Raw genomic sequence first — 12,637 nt, forward strand, 5'->3', positions numbered from 1 at the left:
ACTTATTTACACTTCTTTTGCAGATATCACGTTAGAAAATTGACAGTTTGGTGAAACTTTTTTTTCACATAGAATGTAAACGGCATGTCCTTCATAGAAGCAGAATTATTATTACAAAAATAAAGAACATAGATACTGATCCAGTCTGGGTATAAAAATTGTAAGATCATAAAAATGTGGTATAAAAAAAATAGTCGTGCTGTTCTGTATGAACACGCCGACTGACTACATAAGAAGAGACATGACTTCGCCCAATAAATTAGGAGTTCAAAAAGTGGAACCGCCATCCCATTACAATTTATTTTGTATAAGAATCACGTTGGTACTTATTACACAAAAAGAAATGAAGAACAATGTATGGATTGAACGTTTAAGCATGAACCAGTTTTTTGCAAGATTTAAAATTGTTTGATATATGTAGATGAACAAATTTAACTCAACTTTTAATCAAATAGATTGTCGTCTAGTCAAGTGATAATAATTTATCAACGGAATGTTGGCTGCTTTCTACTCGGATTATCGTCAGCGCAGACATTCAAATTAATCAAAGTAAAACTTGAACTAGTGACATATAGAGATGTTTTTATTCATCGGAAAATCAATTGGGTGTACCTAATAACGCTAGCGATCGAAAGATATGCAACAAAGCGTCTATACTTAACTGAAATCCATGTAGTTGTGTATGTTAATAAAAAGAGATTCCAATTTTGTTTATTAAGATATCAATAATTTATGTAGTCGTTATCGAAAATTCTTCCTCTGTGTGGGTAAGTTTCCCTGAATAAATAAAAATAGGACTGAAAATATCAAACCCGACTTAAAATTTACATTCCATGACCTACAAAGATTATGTTTTTGACCCACACTATGCGCATAAGAAAATCAGAATTTTAAAATCTAAACAAAATTCATATCTAAATAGTATAGTGATGTATAAGTGGATGAAGACATGCTGAAGATGATTTTTAACTTTATGATTAATAGTAGTTTTGGTAAAAAAACTCTCTGAATAGTAAACGAAAATTTAAAACAACGCAATTAACAATTCTCATGGTGATAATGCTAATAGTATTTAACGTCTAAATTATTATTAATTACATCGTGTTAAATTAACATAATAAAAACTGTTTGAATGCTGATGATAAGTAAAATACATACTTACTTACTTACATTTTTCCTGGTAACAGTAGGTAATACATTCACTCGGTGGTGTCAATTAATTAATTACGGTAATTTCATAATGACATAATCACTGTTAGTTAAGATTTTGACACAGCAAAATACAGTGATTAATAAGAAATATTTAAAACTGCATTAACAATAATTTGTTTTCCATTTAAACTTGATTTAATCGGATAGACAACACATTATTCAGTGCGATAATATGCGCACACGTGGACGATGAATGCTGTGTCTCAGGGTAGACACATACACACTTAATCACTAAAAAAGCAACAAATGTTGAGATCTTCTTTGTACGTGTAAACATGTGTCAACATTTTATATGTAAAACTGAGTTTATAATTTCATCAACGAGCAAATGTTCAACAAAAAAAGAATCGCATTCGACGTCACAGTCTGCCTCGCCGAGTATAATTTAAAGTAATATATGTAGTTGATTAGCGATTTTCAAATCTGAATTGTTGCCGTAAACATGAATGTGTTAGTTCTTTGGTTTTTATTGTTTTCCACAGTTCAGATTTTTGACTGTTGAAAGTTGTAATAGAATTTTACAGGCACGTATATGCATAAATGTTCATAGAAACCACGCAGACTTTAGTCTTTGTTAATCACGTCTGTGTCATTTATTGATTGATCTAAAGAGTTGGTCCATATTGAGGGAAACTACCTTGAAAATTAATTATTATCCATTAAATTCATGTTCTTACAGGTTTAAGAATTTGTTGCGACTTGAATTCGAGCATTTATTGTCGAAGTATGCTGAGTGTTTCCCAAGCCACCTTATTTTGATTTTGATCGTGTTGAACATGTGTTTTGTTTGTATGTGATATGGTTTCAGTTTGATGCAAATTCTTTGTTGTTTAAAAATTTTACTACATTGTGACGTAATGGAGATTTGTTGGCTTTGCATTTGCAGTGATTCATTTAATCATCATCACGACTTCCCGCCTTAAATTGACACTTGAAAAATAAATTGAAAAATTGAAAAATTCAAAATTTGGCCTTGGCTGTGATCGTCTAACAAAATGAAACCTACGTTGTGTGTTGTTTGAAAAATGGCGGGAAGACGTTCTTTCATAATACAAGTGAGCATACACTGCGTGCGAGTAGAGAGCGCAAGAAATAAGAGACAGAATTTTTGGGAGGGAGCTAAAAATCGCAGCCCTCTCTAGGAGAAAAAGAAGCTGCCCAAGGGGGGGGGGGCGAATCGCATTCACTTCTCAGCTCCAAAACCCCCTATGATTTATTCACCTACATATATGTAACACATCGCAAATGAAACACATAAACATATGAAAGAAAGAGACAACCGCGAGTTGACAATCAATGCAAAGATCTGAATATCACAAATTTAATAGAAACAAAGGAAAATCTGAATTAAAGTAACTGGATGCAAATACACAAGTTATTACAAGCGTGTGGCGTCAAATTTAAAATTATGGCAGTTAAAAAAAACACAACAAAAGTACCCATAGTTCTAGCACAAGCGGAGTTTAGGGCTACCGTGATTCTATCTATCGCAAGCCTACCGCAAAGCATCTCTCTATTACGGACGTGCCGTACGAGCAGGCCGTTACGGTCGCAGATCCGCAGTTGGGTCTCGACTATTGGACCAAGCCGTCAGCGTTACAACATCGCGACCGCCCCTGAATGCTATACAAACCTGCGCCTTTTGTGTAGATGGCGCGATAAATTTCACCGGCCCAATTAGGAACCGCGCATTTCGCTTCTGCCACCTATTTCAGTGTTATTTAATTCAATTCCACTTTAAATGTCCAATTTCCTATAACTTTGATATTAACAACAACTAAACAAGTGTCAAAGTTTCAAAAACAGCAATAAACAACAATTAAATTCGCCATACAATCTTGTGAAATTTTAAAAAACAAATAATTTTTATGTGAGATTAAAATTGGACATCAGATAATTTATATGATGGAAACATTCATCAACAAAATATTAACAAAATAAAGAGTTTACATTATGTCAAATTATGTCATGATCCAAGTGATTGGTTACTTAACAAACAAATTACTTTGAGAGTTTATAATACCGTGAACTAGTTACCCCAACAACACATAATAAATAAACACAAAAATATCCAGTCATCGTTGCGAGGAATAAGCGTCTCGGTGATGTAAATTTTAACGTTGCGAGAAAACGCCTCGGTGATGCAAATTTTAACGTTGCTAGGAAATGCCTCGGTGATGCAAATTTTAACGTTGCAAGGAAATGCCTCGTTGATGTAATTTTTAACGTTGCGAGGAGATATCTCGGTGATGTAATCAATCTTTAGCGTTGCGAGGACATGCTTCGGTGATGTAATCAATCTTTAGGGTTGCGAGGACATACCTTGGTGATGTAATCAATCTTTAACGTTGCGAGGAAATGCCTCGGTGGTGTGATGATAACGATGATAATAACGATGATAACTGCCTAAGGGATGAAATTATTGTATCAGCCCCACCTGTTCACAGTATGAATTAGTTAATTTAACTGCCGTAAATGAACTATTAGCAATCTTGTGTGAAGAATTAAGAAGTGTTATAATGTAACACTTACGTATATGCATCCAAAAACCTCATTCGTAATTAAAAAAACAAAGGTTTTATCCTGACTAAGTGAAGTTCATGAAATCTTCAAGCAAGTGGTTTATTTAAATAATCCTGATTGTTAAGTTGTGTTAACACTAGTTGACGATTAAACTCGTAATATGAACTGTGAATTTACAAACAATGAATCAAATTTACACGTGTTAGCGTCGATTAAAAAGTCGCATTTTTCCGACTAAAAAGCCGGAAGAATTCGCTACACGTGTTGGGGAAAACTGGGCGTCGTCGGCTTTACGATTGATTGTCGTTAAACAAAGGCTTCCTCCCTTTTGTTAACTACCAAGCGAACTAAACTAATTTAACTACACTCACGAACCAAAACCCACAATGACCTTTACCATGCTTTCAACATGTCGGTCTTTTCTAGCAAGCCGCCCTCTCATAACCAACCCTATAACTAAAACTCCCTAGCAAGCTACCAACTATCAGGAAAAGAACTAAACGTGTACAAGGCCTATGTTTAACGATTTTTTTGTTTGAATTTTTTTCTCAAATTCAAATTATTCAAATGTGATTTCGCGCCGCTGTTTGATTCAGTTTGATTCAAATCTGGTCACGACAAGATGTTGACGCGGACAGTATTCGAAATTTGTTTAAAATGACAATAACAAAGTGAATTATTTAAAGTTTAGGGTTCCATTCTTTGTAAACTATATAGCAGTTTAAAGCGAAATTTTGACTTTTTCGTGGTTTTTAAAAATTTGTCTAATTTCGGTGGGATGTTTGGGTTAACACGTTATATTGGACATTGCAAAATATACGAGGATCAAATTGCTTATTCAACCAAACAGTAATAGACCAACAACTATTTTTTATATTTACATAAGTCAGTTTCTGGTCATTATTTATATAGTTTCTTTTCCAATAAACTTCCAAATTTAAGGTATACAAGTTTCGAAGGCTATTATATTTTAAGTTTTTTTTTTCCAAAAAACGGTGTGATACTGTAGTGGTTTTCGTACGCTATCCTTGCAACTATGCAAGTAGCGTAACGTTAATTTAAAGTACTGGCATAGGCAATTTACAATACGGAGGAGTATCTGGGCAACATATACACATACCATATGTTTTCTTCGCTATAAAAGAAGCGTCTTTCTATTTTTTGATCGTTTAGTTTATGTAATCGTGAAAAAAAATTGCGAAGCTATACTCAAATGTACTTTTAGCTTTTTCTGTGATTGTTTTGCGTAAACAACATAAATAACGTTTTTTTGTTTTTTTTTTCAAAAAATTGACATTTTGCCTACATAAGAACAACACAAAAATGTTTTCACCATTACCAGAAAAATAAAACTTTGCACGAGTAAAAAATAATTTTTAATTGTTTATTAACTATTTTCCCGCGAGTCTTGGTGTGGGTTAGTGCGGACAAAATATTAAGTTTGTGGCTATTTTGTGCAAGTCGTTGGCAATAAAACCTAAAATGATGACGTAGATTTTTTAGGGCTCACGTAAGTGTTAAAAAAAACAAGTAAATGTAGGGTAGGTATATAATCATATACAGAATCTATATTAAAAAAAAGGAAGAAAAAGATCCCGTCAACACGAAGGTTAATTGTTCCATGATTCGCTATCCTGTTGTACTTCCTCAATTTGTTTGCGTCAAAATAATAACAAAAGTGGATCAGACTGCATTACGTTAATTATCCGTAGTTCGAATGTATTTGTTATATTATCGTTACACAATTGTCTGAAAAACAATAAAAATGACAAATAATGCCTTCGGTACTTCCTTTCTATTTTATTTTATCTAAAGTCCGTGAAATATACAGTTTAAATGCTAAATTAGCAATTTTCATTTGTAGGCTTTAACTACAATGATTTATCTACGTACGTCTGCTGTTGTGTCATTCTCCAGAGTTTACAGTTCTCACGAATGAATTTACTTATTTGACTTCTTGGCCTCATCAACCTTGTTGTAGACAGATTATTAAGTCATTTAATCAGAACGATCAGTAAAATTTCGGTTTGCAATGAGTTTGGAGTAAATTTTGTCGACATGAAAGTTCTTTTTGTGTTAACGTTACCTGACATACACTAACCTAAACAGCGTACACTAATGTAGTAAACTAAGGGTGTGTGCATACTCTGGGGAAGCATCGGAGGTATCGCTTCCTTTAAATTCATCTTCAACATTGATTGTATAACGCTATGTCAAAAAAAAAAAAATTAAAACAAAACTTTCAAAACAAATTTGTATCATCAGAAGATGGTAAAATATACTTACCACAATCGTTATCGATATGTGAAGGTACATGCAGTGGGTTGATATGATTTTGAAGTTTCTTATAGTCGTTTTAAAAGTTCATTGTAAGACGAAATAAATGTTCACTAGGTCAAATTTATTCAAGTAAACTAAGTATTCAAACGAGTAGTTGAAGTATTTTGGCGTTAGCTTTTTTTGTTTTTGCCTTTTAGTTTCTTTTTGTTGTTTGTTTGTATGTCATTAGGTACACTCTTATTCGTGCTTAAGTCGAACTACAGCTTTTTACGATGTTATTGTATTATTGTTTCTTGACCGCTACAATAGAAGTAATTTATTAGAAAATATAGGAACACAAAGTTTCTCGTAATAAATCGATTATAAACTCATTTTCAGCAATAACTACGCACATCTAGATAAGAGTATAAGAGGTGCGAAGCAATCGACATGTGTCACTAACACCTTCTAAAGTAGCAGTGGAAAATGTGTCAATGAAGTGCAAAAAACCAAGTTTATTAGGATTTCTGAAGCAGTAGCGAAAGTCCTAAATTGTATACCGGACATACCTTTCGAGCATCGTCCGCAGATGTTCTTAGGTAATCGGATCAAAATTTGTTAATAACTAAAAAAATATGGTAGATGGAAGCTGTTAGCAGTCGCAGACGACCACACAGATGAATCGGTCACCCAAAGAAAAAAATTAAATAACAAAGCATTAAGTAATTTTGTTTGTTTGTCATTGGTAATTGGACCAAGAACAGTTGTAACAGGATTTAGAAAGTTTCATTAATAAATCTGCAGGAACTTTCACACAAACTTCAACATAGTCTGAAAAATGGAATTTGTTTAGTGCACACTTAACAAGTTGTCATTTTGGTATTGCTAGAAGTGTACAAATCAATAACACATGCTTACAACAGTAATTTTAATATTTATTAAAGCGGTGAAAAGTCGACCGTAAAATACGCCCAACCAGACACCATCAAAACTTACAAATCGATAACTATAATAAAAGTTCACGTTCATGGAACTAAAATATTTAAACTTACGAGGGAAAACTTTTTTAGTTCCATAGGGAAAAACGTGAGTTTTCCTCAACTAACGGTATATAACAAATATTACGAGTTCATACCGGTTAAAAAAAACAATTATTTTTATTGTAGCAAAAAATAAACCATTATTTATTACAGTTATTAGCGCCATTTATTAGCCGTCTATTGCGTGTGCCGAAAATTCAGGTGTTTTTAGACTACTAAGAAGTAAGAAATCTAATATCGTAATAGTTCGAATGACTCACTCCAAATGGCGCCATTATAAATTGTTTTTTGTTGAGCATGCTCGATTAACAGATATTTATCATTTTCTACACACACTTGTAACCAATGCAACCCCCAATTGTGTGAGTAAAGATGATATTTTGAAAAAAAAATCAAAATTGTGTAACATTTAACTTTTAAACTGCAAAACCGAATGCCCTGAAATCTTAGAAACGTTATAAAGTTATCGTAAGTATGGTAAATCATTAGCCCAAATTTATCCGTTTAATCCCTTCCAAAAATTGATGACGTATTCTCAAAAATTTTAAAAATTAGTTTAATAATAATTGATGATATTTAACTTAGTCACAATCTGACACAAAGGATAACCTTAAATAGGTGACAACCCAATCGATATGAAGAATCTTAGTCGTTCTCAAGAACCCTTTTAGCTTACCAATGTTGATTACCATCCTCCTGGTTATTAGATTTCCACGGTTTGCTGCGGACTAAAAAGGTCGTGAATACATTATACTCATGAATTTTCCCAATCAAACACATTGTGCTGACTATAGTTTGTTTATTAAACAATGTGGTTGCAATGTGCAGTGGTTGTTATGGTGGACTGAATAATTGCTATATTCGGTTGAACTACCACCCCACAGTTGAATTAATGCTGTAATTCTAATTCAAATTTCACTCGTTATGTGGTTAGAGTTGGCTTAAATTTGCATTTGGATTCGTGCTTTCCTGACCAAAACTAGAATCAGTTTGCACCAGCTAAGCAATAAAAGTATTACATGTATTACGTTTGAAATAAATATATCTTAAAAAAAACTTTCAATTCAATGTAACTGGTCAAAACTTTGATGTTGTTCTGTCAAAGAATTATTACACAAATCTACATATATTAAGAAGTTTTTAAAAGTTCCAGCCACCCTGTCTGACCGTCTCGTCCTAAGTGAACTGTGTAAATTCCAAATGCCAAATTTATTTAAGAAGTGTTTCGTTTCAAAATGCGTTCAGAACGAAATTTGGAGTATTCCGGGAAAAAATTTATCAGAAAATAGCTTTATCAGAAAGGAAATAAAATATTGTTTCAATAATAATGATAAAAATAACTATGTACGTGCTGTAATTTAGCGTGTCAATGTTAGAGAGTGACGAACTCATGTACACATGTGCTTTACCTAAACGCGAATTGTTAAATGTGATAAGTTCAACTGATAATCTGTAATTATGATAAACTTACATAATAGGGTTTGTTCGCATGTTTAACCATGTAGTTATCAATACTCGTAAAACTGGAGGTAATTACTAAAAAGATGAGTAAAATGAATCAGATTATTGAGTCACTCAATCAAGTTCTACAAATACATGGATTAACATCAAATTTCTGTTATAGATGAACAGCATTTAAACATTGAGATAATAGCAGTAATGGTGGTGTGACTCACAATAATTATATACTAACAACGTGAACCATAATAATTTTTAATGATTCCGTCGTTATAACATAAATAATTTCTCCTCAAAATTCCAAGAGAATAGTGTCAGTTTCCTTATCGAATCCGTCAAAATCTGGAAAATTCAGGTAAAAGGATTTTGAAATAACACAAGAGAAATATAAGAGAAACAACATTAATATTTTCTTCTCAATATTGATAGTTCAACCAAAATATTCTCTCCTTTTTTGGGAAAAATGCTGTCTGAATAAGAATCAGCATAGTAAGTAGTTATATAAAAAGTATTGGAAGACTTCACAGTACATAAACAAAGTCATTTTGCTCAACTGAATGAAAAGATCGTTAACTGCGCAATATTTATCAAAAATAAATACTGCAGATTTGCATCACGTTTTCATGCAATGAAAAATAAACAAAGATAATTTAATCAGAAGATACTTCCTAGCGATAAAGATGTTCCGAGTAGAGCTGGATTGAAATACATAGTAAATTAGAGTACCGGTGAAATTGGCTAGACGTCAAAGGCTGCAAATGTAATAAGGCTACATAGATATTACTCGAATGTGTCTATCAATATTTGATAGTTACGGAAAGTCTCTACAATTTATTAATCCTGGAAGAACAAACTTAAGTGTGGAAAGCACTCTGCGTGGAATTACTTGTGGAAGACGGGGTCAAGTTATCAAAAAGAGATAAAATTGATGGAGTATCAACCTATCAACGAAGGACCAGATGTGTACGCAGTCTTTGTTTTGATGTATTTATTGCAAACATTATGTAAGATAAAATTATGTGCAGCAGATCACTGATACTAGGTTTATTAATGAAATACTTTTTATTTCTTTTTGCAGATTTTGCACTGTCTCATTAAAAAGGCGACGTCACATATCGTCTGTAATGACACCTCAGCACTGGGATGTTATATAAGATCTGTTGTTGTGTTTAATTTGTTACTTGTTAAAGATTTGAATTATCTTCGTTGGTGTTTCATTCAAGAAGAAAATTTATGATATACAAGTGGAAAAGGTAATAATGTCGTCAGAGAAGCTGAGAACTGTCAGCAATCGTTTTTTTTTAAGGAGAATTATCTTAATATTCACCACTATCATCTGAAGTAAGCGGTGCCGGAAATCACAGAGAACATTTATAAGAGTTAAGACTAGATGAAGGAACTTCCCGGAATAATGTTCTTTATTTCCATAAGCCTGCATTTTCGCATCGTCACGTCGTGCAATGAATAAGAATTTTTACAAGTTTCAAGTACACTTATTTCAACATTGTAGACTAAATATTGTCTGTTGTAACACTGTTTCGCCCAAAAAATACAGTTTTTTTTAATACAGTAGTTCCAGACCTGAACGTGTTTTGTTTACGAGAAAAATTGTGGAGAGAAATACTAACACTTTTATTACAAGTTGTTCACAAACTTCAAACATTGTCAGTTTATTCAAGTCATTAAATAGGAGAACTGTTACAATTTGTCCTTAGTATCTCAGTAATTCATTAAAGACAAAAAAAGTTAGTGACAAAAGTTCCTTGAGAAACATACATAAAAATATATAATATACAGAATGTTTTGTTTCTGAGGCATAGCACTAACTGTTTTTTTTTTACAGAACAATCTATATATTTTTATATATTCTCATTAGCCCAGGTTTTAAAAACGTAATTTATTTTTAAAAAACCGATACGACGTTGTCAAGTTAATCCAATTTTCTTGAATTTTTAAAATTTTTAACAAAGAAATGGTTCACAAAATAAATAGCTATAATTTTATTTTTAAAAAGTTTTACGCGGAGAGAAACAGAAGTATGTACTCATTTTGCTGTGGTCTTAATTAAACTAAATTTTAATATACAGAGTGTTTATAAAAAATATACTACTGATTTTGTGAAATTTTTCATGTGCTGCTGTTACCAAACCTGATCCAAAGGCTTGGCACTATGTCACTTTGACGTGGTCAATAAAGTTAAGTTATGACAATATAATAGTAATCAACAACAAATTTTTATTGAAATTAAGTTTCACTCTAATTGTGTCAATTTTGACAATATAAGAAGTAAGTAATTTCAAGCAAAATTTGTTCATACCAAGTGAAACAGTACTTGTTTATCAGGCTGTATATTATCAGTACATGCTTAATTTCGAACTTTTATGTTTATATATGGAAAGAATTCGACCACTGGTTGCACAATATGCGGCGGTGGTAGATAAGAAGTATGGATTTGTGTTAAGAGGAAATATGATTAGATTTATTTTGTCTGCTGAAAGTAGAGAACAGTTATTATTTTTCTATTATTACATATGAGGGGGCGTAGCGTGTAGTTTTAATTAGGTAACCTATTATGATTTTTTTCTGATCCTTTTCATTGCTAAGAAATATCCAAGCATTTTAAAAGTAAACCGTGGTTATAAGGCCTACAGGAAGCGATCAATAGTGTTATGTGAAAATGTACAGTGTATTCCATTACAAAAAAAACCTAAAATATATTACTGCTTTACGGCTTAAAAATAGAACACTCTGTTTAATTGAACATAAGAACAGCAAAACTTCAGTTTTTAACTTTTTGTTTTGTTTCTAATAATAATTAATGAGGTATTTAAGACCGCGCTTAGTGACGCACCACTGTGGTCAGATTCATGCTAAACAATTTGTAAGTTTTTTGTAATGTTATAAAGTGAAAAAATCCATGGATAAAGCAGGGGCGGCTGGTGCCAGGGGGCACAAGGGCACGTGTTGCCCCAAAATTACAACGTCTACAAACACACTTAACATTGTCAAAATAGTAGTTTTCAATATTTAAAAAAATATCTGGAAGTTTATGTCATAATTAATTATCAAAACTATTTTTTAAAAAGAAAAAGAATAAAAATCTTGTGTCTTAGACATCAGCGAAGACCAAATCATGACTCATTTAGACGTTTTGTTTACCCCGTTGGCATGGAAACCGCTAATTTAGTCTCTGTATTTGGCTGGAATCGGGGCACGTTTGGACAGTTTGAATGTCAGTAATTCAACTACAGGAGTTTGTTTCATTCTGCGCGAGTTAAACTGATTTTAAATAAAAGTAATAAATTTAGTTGAATATTTAATAAAAACTCGTCCTCTGTCTTACGACGATAAAATTGTAGTGAAAAGTTTAGGGAGAGCTACCCCTAATTTATTGATAAAAAAAGTATTCATGGCAGAAGGAGGGACTTTCATAGATACTTTAATAGATAGGCATAACACGTATGATAAATTTCTATGGATGTGCGGTTGTGAAAAAAATAATAAACTGTTTTGTTTTGTGTGTCTCCTCGGTAATGAGTTAAAACCATCGCCCTGGATTAATACTGGCGTTGATGATCTACGACACCTAAAGAAAAGAGCAACAAAACATGAACGAAGTGCGAATCATTTGCATCATTTAGTAGATTACAATCTTCTTGGTAAGACGGATATTCGGAAACAACCAGACACCTATATTAACAATATTCGGACACAATAAATAAAATTACATTCTAATGATAAGATTAAGATTATTGTGTACGCATTGTGACTTGTATTTTTATAAATTCTTAAATTTTGTGAAAAAATCAGACGTTTCAACATCACATCAACATAAAAGGCAAAAAGGTATATGGACAAATAGTTTATTAAATTTATTGAATGCATTTTTGTATTTATTTCCGTCATACAATTTCGTCTATTAATTGGTAATAACGGCCTGGTTTATATCTTCATATTTAACTCATCAATCAAATTCTGTCCCCCCGTTTCAAAAGGTTACGAGCCGCCACTGGGAAAAAGACAAGATTCCTCCAAATTTATTTGTATAATGAAAGTGATTTCGACCAAAGGATTTTTTATATTATTTTTTCGTTGCTCCATAAATGGTCCTGAACAATGTGTCATAGAGTTGCTGCGCCATTTTT

Source organism: Zophobas morio, unplaced genomic scaffold (assembly GCF_036711695.1).
Source record: "Zophobas morio isolate AGI-343-1 ecotype UQ-CSIRO unplaced genomic scaffold, CSIRO_AGI_Zmor_V1 ptg000002l, whole genome shotgun sequence".
In the NCBI taxonomy this organism is placed as follows: Eukaryota; Metazoa; Arthropoda; class Insecta; order Coleoptera; family Tenebrionidae; genus Zophobas; species Zophobas morio.